We start from the raw sequence: 16,959 nt of genomic DNA, 5'->3' as shown, positions 1-16,959 counted from the left end.
GTGGAGTAAACACATCTTGTCAGTATTATTATTTGTTTTGAGCACACTTGCAAATTATTTTTTTTTCATCTTTGCTATAATAGCACATCAATAATAATGAGTGACTACACACAATGGCTATGGAGGGGTTTCTGTGTGTGTGTGTGTGTGTGTGTGTGTGTGTGTTTGTGTTTGCTCATGTATATGTGCGCATACCCACAATTTAATATGGTGTATCTATGCATGTGTGTGTGTTTTTTGTGTGTTTTGAATGAGGAGGGTGATAAAATGCTTTGCAGAACTAATTAAGAGGCGATGGCATCTGAACTGGCTGAGACGTTTGAATCAGCACATTAGCCGAGCGAGCCGAGCAACCCGTGGCCTTACGTAACTCAAGCTGCAAAACGGCTGCCCATGCAGATTGCTGTAACCAGCAGAAACGGCCGGCTCTACTGGCTATGGAGCCAGAGAACACCATACACACTAACACAGCACAGCGTGCCCAACAAGACATGTGACAACACACACACGCATGCACGCACGACCAACAGTGTCATGTCAATAGTGTAGGCATCACTCATCCCTCAGCTGTGGTGTATGGAATAGTCCATGTATGGGGAGGGGAGCGGTGTTGATTTTATTCTGAGATGACCTCTTACCCCCACAAACGGGCATGCCATATGGCACTGTGGCAAGGAAAACTCCCATATTGGGAATGAGCAGAACCTGACTTTGAGGGGAACCATCTCCAGATGGCTAAGCCTCAATAGTAGCAGATGTAGAATAATCTGAAAATGTAGTCTCAGGATAAGATGAGTTAACTAAAGCTTTCCTGTACAGGTATGTTTTCAGATCTTTAAAAATATTTACTGAACATCGCCTGCTTGATGTACAGAGGCAGGGTGTTCCATAGTTTGGGGGCATAACGCGAGCTTCTCCACTTTGTTTGTGGAGCACTTTGGAATGCGATTAAAAGATTAGAATGGATGATCTAAGTTTCCTTTGTGGTTGATAAGATATTAAAAGCTCAGATATATATGAAGGTGCTATGCCATTCGGCTGTCAGCTGTTGGATTTTATTTGTGAGACGACATGAACACAACACCATGAACAACCATTTGTTTCGCAGATTACACTGGATGGTTCTGAGAATGAATCTGGCTTTAATCTGGCCCAGTTCTGGCTCAGTTCTGGGTCACAGTCGGTCGCAGTCCGGCTCTTCGTTCTTCTTCTCTTCCTCGTCCTCTCTCCCCAGCCAACAAGCGGCCCAGCTGATGCAACCAGCTGGAATGGGCGAGCAACACCAGGGTGCTTGCTCTGCTCAGTGCGGAGGCTTGCAGCGCTAGCGCTCACTAATGAAAAAGAGCAGCCGTACACACATTCTGCACATGGCCCCTGGCGCTCAAGGGGCCGTGTATTTGTAAGGAGGAGGGGAGCTAATAAGCTGGCACTGCATGTACACACACACACACACACTCTCAGACATGCACACACACACACACACACTCTCAGACATGCACACACACACATGCATATACACATACACATCACACACACACAAACAAACACACACACACACACTGCTGACACATCTGTATCTTATTAGGGCCCATTTGTAGTCAATAGACCCATCACAGCATGAGCCAGCCAGCTAGTAAGTCAGTCAGAAAGGCTAGTTGGTAGTTACTACCTCAACACACTATGTTCCAGCTCCAACCTACTTAAATAACCACTACTTACAGCAGACTACAACTACAGCGTAATAAAATAAATATACTATACGCATTGCCACTGCGTGATGCTCTGTTGCAGCAGGTAATCTTGAGCTTGTCAGTCAGGTGTAGGTTCTGTAGGATCAATGTGACGGTGTGTATTATGGTATAATATTGGAAGCAAACCATGCCATAAAAAATGTGCCAATTTCATTCTTTCACTTGATTGAGACTACCACAGACGGTCTTTTATTGGAACTCCTGTTCCAACCTGGCAGGCTGTGCAGATCCATGTCAAACCTAACATTTTTATTTTGAGAATGATTTCACACACAACAAACACAAAAAGGTTCATATGTTTTACAGTATCCAGTATTCACTATAAGGTTTACCATTCGCATGTGAAATCCTGCTGCACACTGTGAATGGGCACGTCTGGGTACGAGATGAAAACCTTAAGTGGATGGATAAATAAAGAGGGGATCAAAAAAAGAAAGGAAGAATGAACAGAGAGAGAGAAAGAGAGAGGGGGGAGAGGGAGAGAGAGAAAGAGTGAAAGAGAGGGGGGAGAGGAGAGAGAGAGAGTCACAGAGGAGAGTTTGGCAGAGGTAGGAACAGCACGTAGCATTCTGCCCACAGAAGAGAGCTAATTTGATTAGTGTGATACCCAAGAAGAAAAGAAACGGTCATCAGAAACGACCCCGTCCAGAAGTTCCATTTTAAAAGCCCATGAAAACACAAGCCTCAATGGCAAAATCACTGCATTAATGCATAACTCATACGCATTGAATCTTTATGCCATAATTATATTGCATTAAACATAAACTGACAGATTGCTTCCATGATGGATGAGAGAGGGTCAGCTTGGTCAATGGCAGCCTGTCCGTATTAGCTGGACATCAGGGCGGTGAGAGTCTGAGAAATTTGGACACTCTCTTAGGGGGCCCCATACACTGCGGCAAGAACAGAAGCCTCGGAGTGTCCCGTGATGCCATATCCTGCCAGTCATGTGACTGCACTACCACTTTCCACCCGGCAGCAGGATCAGCAGCAGCCAAAATACGATTAGCACTCAGTTCAATGACATTCTGGCACACTCACCTCTCACTCTCACACACGCACACACACACACTCACACACATACACAAACACACACAAACAAGCAAACACACACACACAAACACACATAAACACACACTCACATAAACACACACACACACACATAAACACATACTCACATAAACACACACACACATACACAGGCAAACACACACACACAAACACACCTAAAATCTCACCTAAAAAACACACACACACACACACATAAACACATACTCACATACAGTAAACACACACACACACACATTCACACGCAAACACACACACACACACACACCTAAAACACACACACACACACACACACACACACAAACACACCTAAAAACACACACACACACACACACACACATAAACCCCTAGGGGACCCAAAGCTGAGTGCCGAATCTCAGGCTTGCTTCCTGCCAAAGCTCCAGCTGAGGCTGAGAACCAGTTTATCCTATCCTCTCTCTCTTTTTTTTCTTTCTTTTTTTCTTTCTGTCTCTCTCTTTCATTGACTCTTTCTCTGTCTCCCTCTCTTTCTTCCTCATTCTTCTTGGTCTCCATCCATCATAACCCCACCTGTGTTCCTCTGTCCCTCTCTTTCTCTCATTCTCTCATTTCTCTATCTCTCTCTAACTCGGCTCCTCTCGGTCCAGGCCGGGCAGCGGCCCAGAACACATTGCGGGTGCTAAGCAGGTGCATCATGGGATAGGTCTCCAACGAGCCGTGATCGGATTAAGCTAAATGAGTTGAGAGGAGCATCAGTTAGCGCTAACCACACTTCAGGCTGATATGGAATCAAGGAGCCGCCACAGGCTGCCGTGGAATTTGCCAGCTTACAGGCCTCCACATTACTGTAACTCACATGACTGTAACTCATTACTGTAACTCACATCACTGTAACTCACATTACTGTAACTCATTACTGTAACTCACATTACTGTAACACATTACTGTAACTCACATTACTGTAACTCACATTACTGTAACTCACATTACTGTAACTCATTACTGTAACTCACATTACTGTAACACACATGACTGTAACACACATGACTGTAACACACATTACTGTAACTCACATTACTGTATCACATTACTGTAACACATTACTGTAAACTATTCATCAACGACACTGAGTCAGTGCAGATGAGAACATGTCGTTTCAGTCACTGGTAGAGTACAGTGGCAGTAACACAATGAGTTTTACTAACCCAATCTCATGTATATGGTCAACCTTTATGCTAAACGGTGCCAATTCCAGGGCTTCATGTGATACCAAATATGATAAAACACAGTAGAATATACTCTTCTGAAGCACCAAACATGAACTCAATGATCAATTCTATGAATGAATGACATAGATAGACATTAAACACAGTTTCTACCCCAGTGATAGACATTGTTTGCATGTATGTACTCAGGGACGGACTGGGACTAAAAAAAGGCCCTGGACTTTCTTCCAGACATCCAAACAGGCCCACTACCATTTGCACACACACATTAGATGTCTATCATGACACAGTCTCATAGTACTATGCCAGTGAAATGATCACATTCAAAATATCAGTCAATAATGATCATTCAAAAATGATCATTATTGATTAATTATTATTATTTTGCCTTGTGCCTTCATTCATATAAGTCTGTCATAATTCATACAGTTTGTCATATATTATATGCAGCCTGGCAGCCTACTCAGCTAAAGTACCTTTGGGACTGCAGTTGTATAGACCAACGTCAATTGCATCAGTTAGCACTGCTGTGTACTTCGATTTAAATGGGGATTCCGGGAGTCAGGGAGTTGTGTGTGTGTGTGTGTGTGTATGGGTGAACGGAGGTGTATTTCCCTTTCTTTGCTTATAGTCATTGCCTATCCCATGTTCCACATTAATCATATAGGCTACTGTTACAGCAAGGGCATGTAAAATACTAATAGTCCTACCAGTAACACATTTTCACTGACTTAAGAATGCTCTTGCCATGGAGATCTTCTCAACTGCTAATAGTTTTTATTCAGGTTAATATTTATAAATATTTAAATCTTATTTTTAGCTCTTAAAAAAAAAAAACTTTGAACCTCTGACCTCATAGCTGGCGACGGGCCAGCTTACCTGCATTAATGCAGAGATCTCATTAACAGCTTCATTTAAAATAAACAAATAGGCTACATGGAAGGAAGCAAAGCTGACAGAGAAAAGGCTTGTGTGACGTGAGGTAGTGAGATTCAGTATTTGCCTGTCAGACACCAAACAGGACGAGGACCACAAAAGCGTCACGCGTTCAAAAGTTTATTTAAGGGTTGGGGGTTAAGAGGAGGTTTCAGGGTTCGAGTACAGGAGTTCAAGTCTGCGTGTGTGTATTGTTCCCCAGTAGCGGTGGCGATGGCAGGAAGCTGGATGATCGAAGTCCTGGAAACACACACACAGCAACGGTGAAGCGAAGCAGCAGTACGGTGATCAGGACTAGAAGCATTAGGTAGAAGAGGAATTGGAAGGCAGGTCAAGATTACCTGGGGCTGGAGAACACAGAAGTAGTCGAAGCGGGTCGGGATCACAGGCAAAGAGTCAGAGGCGTTTTCCAAACCAGGCAGGTAACTGGTGCTGGTTGCGGAACAATCTGACAAGTGTGGACTGAAAGCAAGGCATACGGGGCGATGAGTGGTGAATGCAGTGCAGCTGGTAGGTAACGAGGGTGAGGCAGAGCAGAGCAGGCAGGCATTTGCCAACCAGGCGTAGAGTTGGCAGCCTTGGTGACACTGTCTTGTTTCTTGTGCCTATCCTGCATAGGCTCTTGAAAATGTGGTGTTGCAAATGTTGTTGCTAATTTTTTTTAATGACAATGATAGTGTAGACAAAGCCTACTGATAGGCCTAAGTGAAGCATATTTATTTGGAGAGTTATACACTGACTAGGCTACTTGGCTGTTGATGCACTGAGCCAGGCTGATGTCTGGACTTATCCAGGACGTCCAGATTGCCAGTCTGCCCCTGAGTATACTGTGAATATATACTGAATATCCATATGTTAATTACATAAATATATTACCAAAATGTATATAATAACATAACATTGCAGCCCTGTTCAATCTTTAGTGGTGAAACCCATTATTTTCCCTCAGACTAAGTGCTGCTGCAGGGACTCACAGATGCGTCCTAGAGTCTGCTTCAAAACTCTGACTGGAGGTCCTGTGGCATACACACACACACACACACACACACACAGTTGTATCTTGAGGCACTGTCAAGGGCCTGTCTGAAGGGCTGAGCCATGAGTGGCACACACCCACCCACACACACACACACACACACACACACACACACACACACACTGTGAATTGAGGCACTGGACTCTCTCTCACACACACACACACACACACACACACACACACACACACACACACACAGAGCTCTGTCTGGATGTGTCCAGGCCCTGTCTGAGGGGGTTGAGCAGTGAGCGGTACAGGCTGTTCCCGTTTCCCAGCGGCCTCCTCTTCAGAGTGACGCAAGGGGACACTCTCATTAACCTCGGGGTATTGACCCTCCACTCATGCCGCATGCACACCAGCTGCTGAGAGAGGCTGACATGGTGGAGCACGCACATACACACACACACACGTGCACGCACACACAAACGGCACAACCTGCTGTTGATGGGAGATGACATGATGACATACCTCAGCACACACCCCACAAGCCCAGCTGTGGGTAACATCCACTCAGCACACACACACACACACACATATATAAAAACAAACACACAAAGACACACACACACACACACACAAACACACAGACACATAAAGTGCCACTGTCGTCTAATCCCCGACAGCACTGGGAGCATGTTAAGCTCTGGACTTCTGCCAAAAAACAAGCCAACAAGACACTTTAAGCAAGATAAAAAATAGCTATTCAGCTATTCTGTCTTTACGTACTGAATTCTGAGTGACTCATTTGTGCAAATGCATACCATTTAGCTAAAGTTTTTATCCCCCGAGCAACTCAATTAGTTTATCTGGAAAAAAAGCAATTACTGCACCCTATAAATGAACTAAAACATCTTCCTCAAGGGCACTTCCTTCTTGCTTAACTCAGGGTCTTCTGGTGTCTAACTGGAGGAGAGTGTGTTTAAATCCAGAGCTTGAGGGCTGCTGTGATCTGTGAAGGATGTGTACCACTGAATCATCCCAGCACCGCCACCAACACAAAGCCTCTACACCAACTGATGGGATTCATTTGAAGGTCATATTCTCTCCTCTGGAACAACAAACGTGCTTCAGTGGACCCGGGTGCACATGGACCAGGCTGAAGTTAAGACTTGAACACACACAGACGCACGCACGCACGCATGCACACACGCACACACGCACAAACTTCACATAGGCTAGTAAAATCAGTGTTGGTGGTGGATTAGGAAAATAAAAGTGTAAGCAATCAGGTCAACGGGTTGTATTGAATAAGGTATAATATTATAATATAATAAAATAATAAAATAACAAAATTCAAATCGGGGGAGAAGGACACCCTGTCATGTTTGGACCAGGAAGCGGTTGACATGACTTCTGACATCCTGACAAGGACCTGCAGGAGACAAATACAAGTTCACACTCCCTCCATAGATATTTGAAAACTAAATACCGCATTGTCCATTGAGTTCTATTAGGTGGCATACCTCAACGCAGCTGCCATGTTGCTGGGGGAAACACTTGCTGGTAATCAGAGACACCTGTTTCTTTCGTACATTCTGAAGCCCAATGCGGCATCTAGCTTTCTAATATCTATGCTCCCTCCCTCTCTATCAGCCAGTCACACACACACACACACACACAGGAAGTGGTTAACGTGAGGGAACTAAAGCCAGTTCAATAATGAGGCATAATTTGTTTGCTAATTGAATACTACAGGTGAGATCCTAAGCACAAACATCAGTGTGTTAGCTCAGCACTCCCAAATAGCATATTAGTTCATACTGCAGACACTTTGGACATTGACACACCTCACACTTCACCCATAGTTTAAATCAGAGCCCTTCATGTTTCATTAAACTGTACTTCTATTCAAATGGCCACGTAGGTCTCTTTCACACTTGGTTTTAAAGTGAAAATAGAACAAAGTTGGACATGTTAAACTGGAAATCAATATGACACTAACAGGGAGTCCTAACAGCATCAGAGTGAGTGGATGTCGCGTTGCATTGAGTGCTCTCTGTCCACACTGAACCCTTTAAATGTGCCCTTCTATTGCATCATACTTCTCATTCAAAATAGCGGAGCAACGGGAGCCATACACAGGAAATAGAGTCTGACAAACGCTTGCTCAAAACGTTGCATTGCATCACGCTGCACAGCACTGCTTCACGTCGCGTAGTCAGGACATTCCAACTGAAAACAATTCAAATAGATTAAGTAATTAAACTGATTTTATCACTGATTTTCATTCCTGCATCAGTGTTTCATTGAATTAGGCCCATAACACCTCCAGAAGGCTCAACAGTGGTGTCTGGCATCCCAGAGTCACCCTCCCCCACACTCATGATGGCTTCTCCGCCAACAAGCCCACAACTTTTTGGTCAAGACGGAACAACAGGAAAGGAGAAACTCATTGTGGTAAACCATCATCCTCATCATACGCGCGCACACACACACACACACACACACACACACACACACACACACACACACACACACACACAATAATGGCACTTAATGGCACTTAATGGCACCGAAACCATTGTGATCCATTACCATGTGAAGTGGCCATGTAATTTAGCCCGAGGCGTCTAATGGATTCCCTTTAAACAGATTTGCTGTGGGTGTACAGTACAGTATATGTTGTGACCTCTTCCTGTGGAATTGACCCTTGTTCTGTCTCAATCAGCACCACATGATCAGCGTGATATTTTACACACACACACACACACACACACACACACACACACACACACACACACAGAGGTGTAGTCCCTGGGGAACTCTCGTTTGTCTTGATCAGCACTATATCACTTCTGATCTTTAACACATACACACACACACACACACACACACAGAGGTGTACAGTAGTCTCCGAGGCACTCTCGGTTCTTGTTTGTCTCGATCAGCACTGCAATACTCTGATCTTTAACTTGCGCGCACACACACACACAAACACACACACACATCGGATGTTGTTTAAACACACGTCTATCCCTCCCTACCTAATTAAGACGCTATTAGACTTGTCTCAGTGCAGCATTGGTGCCTGTGAAGAATCCTGCATGCTTGGCACATTCTGCAGATCTCTTAATTTCATCTGGAATGGGCCATTTATAGGCTTCCCCCCGACATTGCACTGCTCCTACTTCACAGCAATATGGTACAATTGATTTTGAATTATTGGGGGGGGGGAGGTGTACCGTGGGAGGCACACAGTCTCATAACAGGTTCTGTTGCTGTTCACACAAACATTATCTAGAGTCTGAACAGAAATACTCCTTTCGCCTCACTTTCCTCAATGCATATTTGGCCTACACCACCCAATTTCACAGACATGGACTGGGTCTTTTCTGAGCTGTTAGGACTGTGGAAATGTTTGGATGTGCATGTGTCCCCCGATAAATTTGTTTGCCTATTAATTTGCTGCTGCTGTCAGCAGACTTTAATGAATTAGCAAACACGCTCTCTCTTCAGAGCTTTACCAGGCGACTGCACTTCACAGCCTATTGGACACCGACTCAATTGAATAATGAGCTGCTAACCAAGCGTGCCATTTTACTGTAAGCATGGCGCCGTCCTAGTGATTTCACATGTGGAGAGACGTGGGAGATGTTTACATGCAGCAATTAACAGCTATTTCATGCTACGTTTCACAAAGGCCAAAGCACCTCTCGGCCTTTTCAAGTCTGGGAAGTCAGGGAACACACTCACACACACACATGATGTATTAGCATGTGTTAGCATACATATATAATATCACCTTAGACTTAGAGCATAGCAAACACACGGCTCAGTCAACCATAAGCATGATGTACAGGCCCGTCGCTAGAAGGCAAGCAAACCAAGCAATTGCTTGGGGCCCCGAGCTGGCCAGGGGCCCCAAGACAACGACTGGTTAAAAATAAAATGCAACGACAAACTGTGAGCGCCCCTTTGATAGTCAATGCAGTAAAGTGCAACGACACTGTTACCGGTAATACGGGATCCCCTCAAAGGGGCCCTCTCAGTAGTCGCTGACAGCAGCCAGCCAGCCAGGTTTGTGGTCTCTGCTGCTGCCGCGAAAATATAAAACAGTCATGATGAAGCGGAGTTATGCGTCCGGAAGCCAGAAGAGAAAGGAATAGGATGACAAGAAAAACAAGATAGTGGTAAGTGATAAATTACACTGGATAAAATAGCTCTACTTGTCTTGTACAAATGGTGTAATGTCGCAGCAGGAAGGCTAGCCTAGCAAAAATGTTTATGTTAACTACCTGCCTGACGGCCCATGCTGCTTGCAACAAACTAGAACAGTTAAGCCCTTTTTTTCCGAACGGATTTGAATATGGTTACATACTGTAATGTGTTTATTAACGGATAAGGAAGACGAGATCTGTTCCAGAATCACTGTTTATCGATTTAATGACATAACATTGCTATAGCTTTGTAATAGGTTTTGATGAAAGTGGCATAGCTTCTCTGCTATTCTAACTATTCGACTGTGATAATCTACACGATACATTCCGTGCATCAAAGCAGACTGGAACATTCATGTCTAGTAGTATTCATGCACGCCAGCTGTTTACTGTCTTTAAAGGAATTATCCGGAGTAAAATGCACTTTAGATCGATTTATGGATGATTGGGAGTACATACGTTGAGTTGACATCCAAATCATGTCATTCGGATGTGTTTTGAGAAAGTTCGATGTTACCGTTTCTACCGTTTCTGGTCGGATAGAGAGTCCAGAATGAATTTCCAGAGCACACTTGGCAATCGACTCCTACAGCAGCAAATTTGGCAACATTTCCGGAAAGGTACTGGCTTGATGAAATTCATTCTGGACTCTCTATCCGACACATAAAGACCTCGAGGATGCTCGGTTTGGCTTTAGGGATCCTCTACTCACTACCACGTAAAGTGTAATGTTGTTTGGAACTGTAGAAGAGGTATAAAAATAAGCGTTTTGTAGCGGCGAAATAATATGCACTTCTCACTTCCAGCTAACGAGCTTTGACTAAAAACGGTAACATCAAACTTTCTCAAAACACATCCAATGACATGATTTGATGTCAACTCAACGTATGTACTCCCAATCATCCGTAAATCGATCTAAAGTGCATTTTACTCCGGATAATTCCTTTAAAGCATCAGGTGCGTCTGTCTAATTCTCAAACAGCAGAATGCTTAAATGCTATGTTAAGCTACAAGTAGGCCTAGGTCAATGTATAACATTAGATTGGAATGTTTTTACAGTAAGCATTGATAGTTGTGAAAGCACCTGCATCCCTTCTAAATATCAAAATATGGAAATGCTAACATATCTTTTCTTTCTCCCTAAAGGTGCTTTGCTTAAATTTCTCAGCCCTCAGGCTCTTCCTAAGGATACCTCCACTGATGAAGATGGCCTGAAAGGTTAATCTTATGTGTGTGTGTGTGTGTGTGTGTGTACTTGTATTTATGTTGGATTTTTAAATTGCTATACAACCTGCACTCTGAACAGTTTGAACAATGCATCCTTTTTCTGCATAAGATGGCAGTGTTTTATTTTCTCTTTGTGAGAACTGAAAAATGTTAATGTGAGTGTGTGTGTGTGTGTGTGTGTGTGTGTGTGTGTGTGTTTAAGTATGTTGGATTTAGTTATTGTGCACTTTTTACATTTATATTGGATTTTATGGTACGGTGTTTTTTGTTCAAATGTTCAAAACTAATGCACAATATATATATATGCAACTGCAGTATTGCACTGTCAAAAATTTATATTAACTGTGGGTGAACTTTAAACTGTATGGCTATCGCGGTGGTTCCTGTAGGGGTGGCTCCATGTCCATTTTGCTTGGGGCCCCCAAATTCCTTGAAACGGCCCTGATGATGTATACCTGCTGATTTCATTTGCAAGGCCACAGCCCATGGCTGATATTCACATGCCTCTCTCTCTCTCTCTCACACACACACACACACACACACACATGCAAACACATCCTCTCTCACTAATACACACAGATATACACACTAAAAAAATGTCTCTCTTTCTTTCTCTCTCTCTCTCTCTCTCTCTCACACACACACACACAAATACACACACTATGCTATGCTATCCTGTTGCTATGCTATCCTGTTTACTTCTACAGCACTTGTAAACATCAATACAGTTAGCATATTCACATGATAGATATGCCTTTGTGTTGTCTTGAACTCAGGGGCATGTCCTATGTTTTAGAAAGGTCCCCAGCTGCCATAGTTTAATGTTAGAGAATCACTGCAGTAGACCTGTTTGCAACAAACAAGCTCTCAGTGGAGGGTTTGTTGAGTCTGAATGCTGAGCCATAGCTGAATGCTGGAGGAATAAAGGATGCTGAATTAGCACAGAATGCTTCTGAATGTACTGAATATCATGTTGTAATAGTCATTGGCTCCACAACACTAGAAGAAGGCTGCGCTTAACTTCCTTTTTCTAGTGTCACTTCTTTCCATCCTCCGCTCTGTTGCTCCACCACTCCACTCCATATTATTCTCTCCTTCTCTCCACTCCTCCAGCTGCTGCTAGTGCAGTTTCTTTAATTTCTCCTAATATACATTTCATTTTTCCTTCATTTGTTTGTTCTGTGAACTCTGGGCAGATATTTCCTGCTTTTGTGTAGAATTCACATCTCAGGTCTGTATAATGACTGCACTCAGGGAGAAAAATGCAGCTCTGTTTCTACAGCACTCTGGGTGTTTCTCTCTGTATGATTCTCTTCTGTCATTCTTTCCTTCTCTCATTTGAGTTTTTCTCCACTCCTTACCCTCCCTCCATCCCTCTCTTCTTTCTCCTCACGCTTCGCTCCATCTCTCCTCCTATCCTTGTCTGCCCTCCTCTCCTCTTTCTCTCCTCTTGTCTGTCTATCCTCCTCCTCTTCTCTCTTTCCCTCCTTCTCTCCCCATCTCTCTTCCACCCCCAGTGAGTTCTAATCTGTGGAATGCAACATGCTGTGATTTCCAGACCACTAGAGACTTCTGCGGAGCCAGAAAAGCAGGCTGGGAACAGCTGACACATAAAGATGGGAGGAAAGAGAAAGCAACAATGCTTCCTCAGGCGAGAGAAAGAGTGAGAGAGAGGGGGGGGGCAGAGGCAAGAAGAGAGAAAGAGAGAATGGGGGAAATGGAGAGAGAAAAGTGAGTGAATGAGTGAGTGAGTGAGAGAAAAGAGAAAGAGAGAGAGAGGGTAGATTACAAAAAAGAGGGAGAAAAATCAAGAAAAACAGAGAAACAGGACAGAGGGAGAGAGAAAGGGAGAGAGTGAAAGAGAGAGAGAGAGAGAGAGAGAGAGAGAGAGAGAGAGAGAGAGAAAGTAACAGCTCAGATTCCAATCAGCAGTGAAAATGTGATTTCAGCAGATTGTGAGAGCAACACCTGCAGGCCCAGTCAGCGCCGGTGTGCCATTAGTGCCTGTTTGGGCTCTGGTCACTATGGCAACACAGAATGCTATGTTCTCCTTTAGGAGACCTCATGGAGCGGAGGGTATAACATTTAACATTGTGTAAGATACCCACACACTCTCTCACTCTCACTAGTACAAAGAATATGCTGTCCTTCAACCAGCCTGAGTGTTCCATAGAGACTGTGTTGTATGGTTTTCTAATACATTAATGCACGTGATGTGTTCCGTCAGCGAAATAAGCTGTTAGATTTAAAGCCCAATTTTCCAGACCTACTTTTCTGGCTGCCAGAACTAATTGGTTCAAGTGGACTTGCAATCTCGAGTTCAGAAAATGTTCCCTTAGACGTAATATGCACCTTCATGTCATAAATTCTAGGGGTCAGGCGTCCAGACTGAGAGCCTGATATTTAAAGAAATATTGTTTTTTAGCCACATTTGTCAGCACCCGTTCATTCTTACGCTGGGATTGGTGTCATACGATATTTCATGAATTACACGTGAACCTTGTTGTAAGATGATTACAGCACTCAGACCTGCACTGGTTTCTATGTTCTTTGATTGATAGATGAGGGTCATTGTGCCAGCATCTCACATCTCTCTCACTCTCTTTCTCTCTCTCTCTCTCTCTCTTTCACACATACACACACTCTCTCTCTCTCTCGCTCTATCTCTCTCTCACACACACACACACACACACACACACACACACACACACACACACATATATACAGTATAGTCCAAGGGGGCATTCTGCAACCTTGCAGTCTGTCACAGAGCACTCCTGGATCTCCTGGCCAAACCTCATGGGCCCCATTGAGTCTCAGGGGAGGAGAGAGAGAGTCCTCTTAGTCAGCTCCATTAGAGGAGACAGTGTGTGTGTGTGTGTGTGTGTGTGTGTGTGTGTGTGTGTGTGTGTGGTGGTGGTGGGGGGTTATGTTATAAAAAGAGAAAGACAGAGGGAGGGGATTCTGGGCAGGAAAAGAGAGAGACAGGACGGAGAGGGCACGTGAGCAGAGAGAGAGAGAGAGACCAACACCATTGGTCATAGCAGTAAAGCTAATAGACTTTAATTCATTAAGAGTTGGAAGAGAGAAAGAGAAAGAGAGGGAGGGGGAGAGGGAGAGAGGGAGGGGGAGAGGAGGAAGGGGGAGAGGAGAGACAGACATACAGTAAGGAGAAGACAGACAGACATCCAGAGAGTCCAGAAATCCAACAAAAACAGCTTAGTCTTCTGTCTACATATCAGCATCCACAACTGGCTCAGCCTGCTATCACCCTGGCAACGGCACGGCTCCAGATGTGAGGATGCTGGTCTGTGATGGTCATGTGACCTGACATGGGACCCCCACAGGACTCCGAGCGCATAAAGAGCAGTGAATGAGGAGAGGAGGAGTGGAAGAAGAGAGGAAAACAAAAATGATGAGAGGAGAGGAAGAGGAGAGGAGTGGAGGAGAGGAGAGGAGGGGAGTGGAGGAGAGGATAGGAGAGGAGTGGAGGAGAGAAGAGGAGTAGAGGAGAGGTTAGGAAGAACAGAGGAGGGGGAGGAGAGAGAATGATGAGAGGAAGGGGAATCTAGGAGCTGAGGAGAGGAGAGAACAGAAGAGACAGGAGGAGAGAGAGGAGAGGAGTGGAAGAAGGGAGGAGGGGAAGAGAGAGGAAGAGAAGGGAGGAGATGAAGAGAGGAGAGAAGAGAAAAAAAAGATATTATACTCTAAGAGGAGAGAGGAAATGGAGAGGGGAATGTGAAGTGAGGAGAGGAGAGAAGGGGAGATATGAGGAGAGGAGAAGAGAGGACAGGGGAGGAGGAGAGGAGAGGACAGGGGAGGAGGAGAGGAGAGGACAGGGGAGGAGAAGAGAGGACAGGGGAGGAGGAGAGGAGAGGACAGGGGAGGAGAGGAGGGGAGAAGAGAGGAGAAGAGGAGAGATGAGGAGAGGAGAGGAGAAGAGAGGGGAGGAGAGGAGAGAAGAGGAGGGTAGAGGAGAGGAGAGAGAGGGAAGGAGAGGAAAGGAGAGACAGGGGAGGAGAGGAGAGAGAGAGGAGGAGAGGAGAGAGAGGGGAGGAGGAGAGAGAGGGAGGAGAGAGAGGTGAGAGAGAGGAGGAGAGGAGAGAGAGGGGAGGAGAAAGGGCTGGACGACTGGTGATAAAAATACTACATGCCATGAATGCTGGCTGCGGACAGCAGGCACGATAACAACAATCTGCTGCACCACTCTGCCAACAGGCACAGGAAACAGCTCACCACACACCCCACAGCTCACGCATGGCGATCCATACACAAGCAGCACACACACACACACACACACACACACATTCACGGATACTCATACACATGCATACCAACACACACAGGCATCCAAACACACACTCACACACAGTAACACACACATTAGCACAATCACAAAAACACATGCTTTAGGGATCCCAGCACCAATCCCTGCACAGAAGACCAGAAACCAGAAGCCAGAAACTCGGCAGTGCTCTCCTGGTGTATGCTGTGGCCCACGTGTCCTGTACACACACACACACACACACACACACACACACACATACACATCTGCATTATGCTTGTGACAGTTGTTATGGGTGATAACAGGAACCTCTGGAGCCTAGCCATGAGCACAGACAAACAAACAAACAAAACCATTAAATAAACACCTCAGAGAAGAGAGTCTCATTAGGCCTGATGGCATCTTTAAGGGCGATGGGCACGTCCTCCATGTCTCTGTTGCCCGGGTAACTCCTGGGTACTCATCACTGTAGTGGTGCTGATGATGGGGGGACAGAGGAGTTAGTATTCTGTTCCCTTCAGGCAGACAAAGAGAGGGCGCCTAATTCAACTTGATGGCCCTGCAAGCAGATAGTATGGACACTGGCAGATTCCAAATGAACTTCTCCTCATGAATGCAATAACCAGAGCACTAGTAGCCCAAGGGTAGATGGGGGCCCTGGTGGCCCCTTCCCCGACCCCCACCCCCACACACACACACACACACACACACACACACACACAGTACTCTCTGTCAAGGTCGAACCTCACCTGGAATAAAGGCGATGTGCATCATGAACCAGCTGCTAGCCGGGAGGGAGGATAGTATTGCTGTCATATGAATTAGCACATACACGCACTGTTTGGACTGAGACCAAATCTAATTAGCCCAAACAGCAATTAAAAATGCAGCTAGGGCTGCCACTCTTTCTGTTCATTAACATGCAACAATCATTTTGACAAAATCTAACGTAACAGGAGCCGATCCTAGAATGGTATTGGTGTTCTGCGCTGCTCCGATGCCAGCTTACAGAAGGAGGCACTGCCGCAAGGTTGCTTCAATGTTACCTCTGCGCTGTTTTAACATCTGCTGTGGGGCAGGCCAGCAAACAAACTAATGAACATGTGTGTTGGGATTTGAGGCGGCGGGGGGTTCGCTGGGTGGGGGGCACAAAACACGTAATGGGGCACCAGAGAAATGGAACAAATGATGTCATAACTCGTGTGCAAAAAGTAAAGTCAGTCATTGCCAGAAGCAGATCAATTTAGCAACACAAGCAGGAACAAGTCATCGGCACGCTGCGCGGACTTGACAG

Source organism: Alosa alosa, chromosome 20 (genome assembly GCF_017589495.1).
Source record: "Alosa alosa isolate M-15738 ecotype Scorff River chromosome 20, AALO_Geno_1.1, whole genome shotgun sequence".
NCBI classification, from domain to species: Eukaryota; Metazoa; Chordata; class Actinopteri; order Clupeiformes; family Clupeidae; genus Alosa; species Alosa alosa.
This window is presented reverse-complemented; position numbering follows the sequence as displayed.